Here is a 6,000-nt window from a genome sequence, read left to right on the forward strand (position 1 = left end):
AGTGCTGAAAATGTTTCCGCGGTTCTCTCGACCGCACTCCGTGAGTGGCTAACTTGCGATAGTGTGCGTTTTGATTAAAGTGACATACCATTTTACTAGAGACACTCTTCCTGCAAGCTTCAGGTTCTCACAGTTCACCAGCAACTTGGTTGAACTCCTCGGTGCTGTAATCTCGTTCTCTTCATCTCTTGTTTACGTACCATCCGCGCGACTGATGATGGAGCCTCAGCATCACCGCGAAAGCAGCGTTATTTTACTAGTTTTTCCTGTATGTGCCTCCTCCCGTCCATCTTCCCGTTGGTCGTCTACGCCCCCATCCGGATTGAATCTTCTTGGTTCCGCCTGTTCCTCCTTCCACTCTTCTCGGTCCTTCTCTATACGATGCGCGATTAGTCTCTTGTCTCATGGACAGCGATGCCAGTTTGATTTATACTTGTTTTGTTTTGGTATAGCTATTTACAATACATTTGTTTTTTTTTTTTTCAAGATTTTCAATTGATTGATATATATCAAAATCTGAAAAACTTCAGTCCATTAGCGAACAATTGTTCTTAAGTTGCTTATCCACCTTCAAGTGGTTAGTGCCCTTTTCCACATTTAATGTTCTATCAATTCAACTTCACTTCTCACACGTTTAGAGCAACAACATTGGTCAAACTGGTATATAATATCATCCCTTTTTCAAAAAAATGTTCGTGAATTTCTGATAACTACTTGTGAAATATTAGTACACTCTAAAAAGTTACCCTGCAAAGTTACAAAACACGTCATTCAAATACTCTCTGGGTTATTGCAGATTCAAAAAGTATATAAAATTTCCCAAAAAAAAAACGATTTTGGGCTCGTTGGAAAATTCCGATTACCTTGCTTAACGTGTATAACATTACAAGTTTTCTTATATAACAAAATCATCCTTCTAACAATCTTCCGGACTTCAGTTAAATTTCTTTTAGCGTAACTTTTGAAGTACTTAGCTAAACTTTATAATTTCCAATAGCGACTTATAGGACCCCAAGAGGGGTCGAAATAATGCAAAACGTACAAAATCGGTTTAGCCAATGCCGTGATAATCGAGCGACAAATTCTTGACCACACAACACACCACACACAGACTTCTGCTCAGATTTTGGCCCTGAGTAGATATGTATGTATACGTGAAGGTGGGTATAGGAGGTATAATAAAGAAGCTCATTTATCAAGTAAGCTGAGGATAGTAACAATGACAAGACAATCGATTTTTGACATGAGCCAACTGCCCCAAAGCAAAAAAAAAAGCAAAGCAATCCACTTTAATGACCGCCGGGTCTTTTGTGGTCTCTGTTGCAAGTTACTGCTCATTTCTACGTCCGCTGAGCACGCTAGTGCACTTGAGTAATGGTTAATGGCAGCGATTTTGAAACTATTTTTTTAGTTTTTTTAATAAAAAATAGTTTTTTTTTGTTTTGAGCTACAAATCACTGGAAAACATATCTAAGTAAATAATCAGAAAAATGAAAGAGGGCGTTCCGCCCTACCATCACGAGATATCGAAATTGAACCTTGAATTCGTGATCAGGGACTAAAATATCACGGATATCGAGAGGGGTCGGTGCAACTTTTTCCCATTTAGCCTAAAATAGCTATAATATTTATTTTTTGTCATGTTTTAAGACTAGGGGAAATATACCCTTTCTGATCAAACACCTATCTTCGTCATATGGAGAGTTTGACGCTCGATTAATGCTCCAAAAATACTATAGAGTTATCTAAGCCCGAGCTCACGCACACTAGCACCCCATCTGTTTTGCTCGCGGGTTCAAAATTTAACCTCAATCTTTTTCGTGTACGTACACGCAATACCAGCAACAGCAATGCCTCGATTAAGCACACAAATTCATGCCATTTACTGGCCAAAAAAATCAAATTTAATGCTTTTTTGATCATTATTTCTATTTTGCGAGACCATTTCTCATCATTTTGGTGGCACACACATCAACACGCAAGATCAGAGGTTAACTGCTTAACGAAAGTCGCCATCAATATCTTTTCACTTGCGCTAACGATTTCAAAGCGCTTAAGACATAAAATTGCTTCCAACTACCGGCAACATGTTCTTTTGCACATTAGTTAGTCACTCACGTGAAAAATAATCCCGAAAAATGTAAATGATTTGCAAGCGCCATCAAAAAAACAAACGCGCTAAGTCTTTTGACGTTTCAATTTTGACCACCCATTCCAATCGAAGGCTGAAGAAAACCGAGCGAGAAGCGAAGGCAAATAAAGAACAAAGGGTGGCCACCAACACCACCAACATTCTGGTGCAGCGCCTGTTGGAGTGAGCCAGTGATGCCAGGAAATTTTCTCTATAAATGCTACTTTCGTGAGTGTTCGCTTAAAATTTCATCAATTTTGGCAGCACTAAGCAGACCCAAAAGAGCGCTGGAAGAAAAAAAAACTAAGCTGAAAATAGAAAAATGGACGTGGCATTCGACTGATTAGAATGCATTTTTGAAATATTTTTTTAAATGCTTGTAAAAGGAATAGAATAACTTTTAATAAAAGTGAAAATAAACAGAAATGTTCACAGAAAGTCTCTCTACTCGTTGGTGTACTTGGTTTTAGTGAATTTCAAGGAACAATCCAGATTATCCAGCATCATTCAAACACTACCGCTTATTAGGCTTAAAATTGGCATATTTCCCCTATATGATAATTTTACATGGGAACTCTAAATATGACCAAAAATCAATATTTTTACACTTTGGCTCAATTATAAGGGCTGATTCAGATTCAGTGGTCAAAATTACATGAAAAAACATATGGTTCTAATCTAATCTAATATAGACGGAGCCAGTCTGATGAAAGAATGCTGGAAAGTCTTGTGATTAGATTACACCCCAAGCACTTTTCAGTATTAATAATTCCAGTACATTCGAGAACACCCGAAAATGTATCACAAAAAATATAACTACTGCGTTATACAGTATGTAAAAAAAGTATTTACACCCCTTGGGCACTATGCACATTTTGTGATGAAACATGTAAACAATTTAATGTTGACATAAACCTAGTACTACGTTTTGTTCAGAAACTCATGCCGAACATTTTGCTGCAAAAAGCTCATGAAAAGATGTTTTCTATAAAAAGTTATATAAACTACCTTACGTTTTCAAGCTTCGATTTTATTCTGTTGAGAGCACCATGCTAAGAAGTTTTGATAACTCCGGAATTCTCTTTTGTCACTTGTTTTTCACTACACAATTTGCACGATTGGAACAATTTAACCAATCTGCTAATAAAACATGTTTTAAAGTTTTTTTTTCCAAGAATGTGTGCTTTACTTACGGCAATCTATTGCTCCTCGCCTCAGCATCGTCCATCGCGGTGGCAAACAGCTTCATCGTCGCGATGTCCTCTGCCACCTCTGGCGTTCCTTCTTAATCCAACCATCTGCCCTTATCGCCGTCCCTCAACAGCCAGTAGGGCTTAACTTCCGCTTATCCAAAACACTCCACTCTGGTTGTTGTTGTTGTTCCCTTCAAAACACACCCACAAACACCACCCTCATTCACTCACGGGGTGGGAACTCTCTTCGACGTGCCCGTGTGTATGTTTTTTTTTGTATTTTTCACTGTTATTTTTCTTTCCTTCACTGCTCAAAGCTGTAAACTACCGTCACTACTCCCCCACTTGCTTCCACCCCCTCACCGCACACTATCTGGATTGCGCACACCGTGTGTGCACACAAACATACACACACACACACACTTTCGTTGATGGTTTTGAGAATAAAAATCTTCCGGCAGCACGGCGCGCACTCTTCCACGGTTTGCTACTTCTTCTTCTTCGTAGAGTGAGATATTCTGGACGTGTGCGCCTTCTCACTCACACCAGTGCAGCACAAACACACACATACACACACGCGAGCAACCAAAGAAGGCTGCTCTCGCGCGGAGAAACGCGCTCCGCCACCAAAAGAAATGGCTGCTGCTGCTGCTCCCAGAAGGCGAAAAAACCTTCCTCCTCTGGGGGGGCGACAGGAATCGACCAGCACCGCCTGTCGTCGTCACATCCGGCTACGGGTGGCCACTCCGACTATCCGGGCCCGGTGGCATGACACTTCCGTCTTCTTGTTTCAGGACCGACGACGTCTTCTTCTTCCGCGAATCGAAGCAATCAGCGCGAGCAGGGAAAAAAAAGGTGAAAAATTCTGATCAAATTTTCGTCGCACTTGGCACTCGTGGGCACGTCCGGCGCGGCCCGATTCCACCCGCAGTGTGTTCCTTCCGGTGTGCACCGCCAGCTGCGTACACTTTCCGGACCTCCGAAGCGCCTTCCGGGGTCAAAAAGTGCAATAAACAAAACAGATATCTTTTCACCACACACCACGGGCACAGACCACACGACGACGCACCGAGGGCGAGAAAAAATGGGGACGACGTCCGTGTTCGACGGAGGGTCTTCTTGCTTTGGCTGATTTTGATGGCTGCTGCTGCTGGCAGCGATGCCACATTCTCCGTAAGTCTGTACTGCTCTAGCAAATAGTCTATATAGAGGCACAAACAGGAAGTTTATTTCAAATTTAAAATGTGTCATTCGCCTTTGGAAACACAGTTTTCAACGTTTTGTCGTTTAAATCAACTTGAAAGCACCGTTTCTCATATGAAAATTCCAAAAAAATACATTTAAATGTCCATCTTGTCTGCAAATACTTTAAAATCTATGTGAAACACAAACGATTTAAAAAGTTTAGCATCGCTGCCAGTTGCTGCTGCTGACGGTGTTTGTTTGTGTTGGTGAGGGCGCACCGCACACACCCGTCCGCGGTGAGTGGTTCGCGGATGCGCTAACTAGCTGGCGCTGGGGAGATGAAGAAGAGATCAAAATTTGACGGCAGTGTTGGCAGCATATGCACGCATAATCCGGATAACACAGTTCAGAGTAAAATTTGTTACAGGTTGCCCTAAACCAGGAATACACAGAATCTGTGTAGAAACCTTGTACACAGAACTGTGTACAGCCGTTGTCTGTCAAATCTGTGTAATTTTGAAACAACAATCTGTGTAAAATTTTACACCGAATCTGGGTAAAAATTAAACAGAATCTTGGTGAAATAATTACAACTAATTCTTGTTTTGAAAGGAGAATTTATTTAAACATTATTTTTCACGATACAAATGATAAAGAAACATCATGAAAGATTAAAAAGATAAATTATTTATTACTGTAAGTTTGAAACCTGATACATTTCATTCATGTAAAAAATGCGATGGAAGAGATAAGATGTTCACTTGTGTGCATGGCCAGATGGAAAGTCGTCGAGTTCATTCATTCGGGGGAATTTTTTTAATAAAGTACTTCAAAAGCTATGATAAAAAATAGATTTTAGCAAAAGTTTGGAAGATTTAAAAAGGGTGGTTTTTGTAAGAAAATCCGTCATGCTATACATTTTTGAAAGAGGTATTTAAAAGACCTTTCCAATGAGCTTAAAACATCGAAGATCAGATAACCCTGAAATGACTATATGTTATCGCTAGAGTGCTATCCTGTGATAAGTCTGTTGTAAAAAGATATGACGTGTAACAAGATAGTACACAAGTGACGATTTGTTATATGAATGCGAGGAAGGCACCAATCACCTACATCTAGGTAACATTTTTTAACAGAATTTGTCTCGGAATTTGTAGTTTCATTTATCTTCGAGTCGATAACAGAACACTGATGCAGTCTCCTAGTACTTTTAAGACGAAATATACTAAAACGTGGATACTAACACCAAATACCTAGCGGCCACACAAAACGTCGAACCAAACCAAAAACGATTGGCGTAATCAATGGATTTATTGAATCAACTCTTCCAAACATGCGAATAAATCGAATGTGCCTCATGAATTGGAAAAGATTTGCACGATAAAAAAAATCTCCCCGTAAGACACTATAGGGCGCCCAATTTTCCCGGGATTCGAAATTCCCGGGAAACGGGTAAAATATTTTGGGAATTCCCGGGATCCCGGAAAATGT

General features: G+C 40.2%; 1 protein-coding gene across 4 annotated transcripts in view; it reads right to left on the bottom strand.

Moving 5' to 3' along the window:
• Window positions 1–4,459, bottom strand: part of LOC6032769 (histone-lysine N-methyltransferase, H3 lysine-79 specific) — a 45,210-nt gene extending 40,751 nt beyond the window's left edge. For 3 of the 4 annotated variants that reach the window (XR_005278271.1, XR_005278270.1, XR_005278269.1), the window contains exon 1: window positions 3,325–4,459. The gene's annotated coding sequence lies outside the window, so the exon portion shown is untranslated. The remainder of the gene's footprint in view (window positions 1–3,324) is intronic. The other variant, XM_038260419.1, reaches the window with a different exon arrangement.
• Window positions 4,460–6,000: the final 1,541 nt, after the last annotated feature.

Source organism: Culex quinquefasciatus, chromosome 3 (assembly GCF_015732765.1).
Source record: "Culex quinquefasciatus strain JHB chromosome 3, VPISU_Cqui_1.0_pri_paternal, whole genome shotgun sequence".
In the NCBI taxonomy this organism is placed as follows: domain Eukaryota; kingdom Metazoa; phylum Arthropoda; class Insecta; order Diptera; family Culicidae; genus Culex; species Culex quinquefasciatus.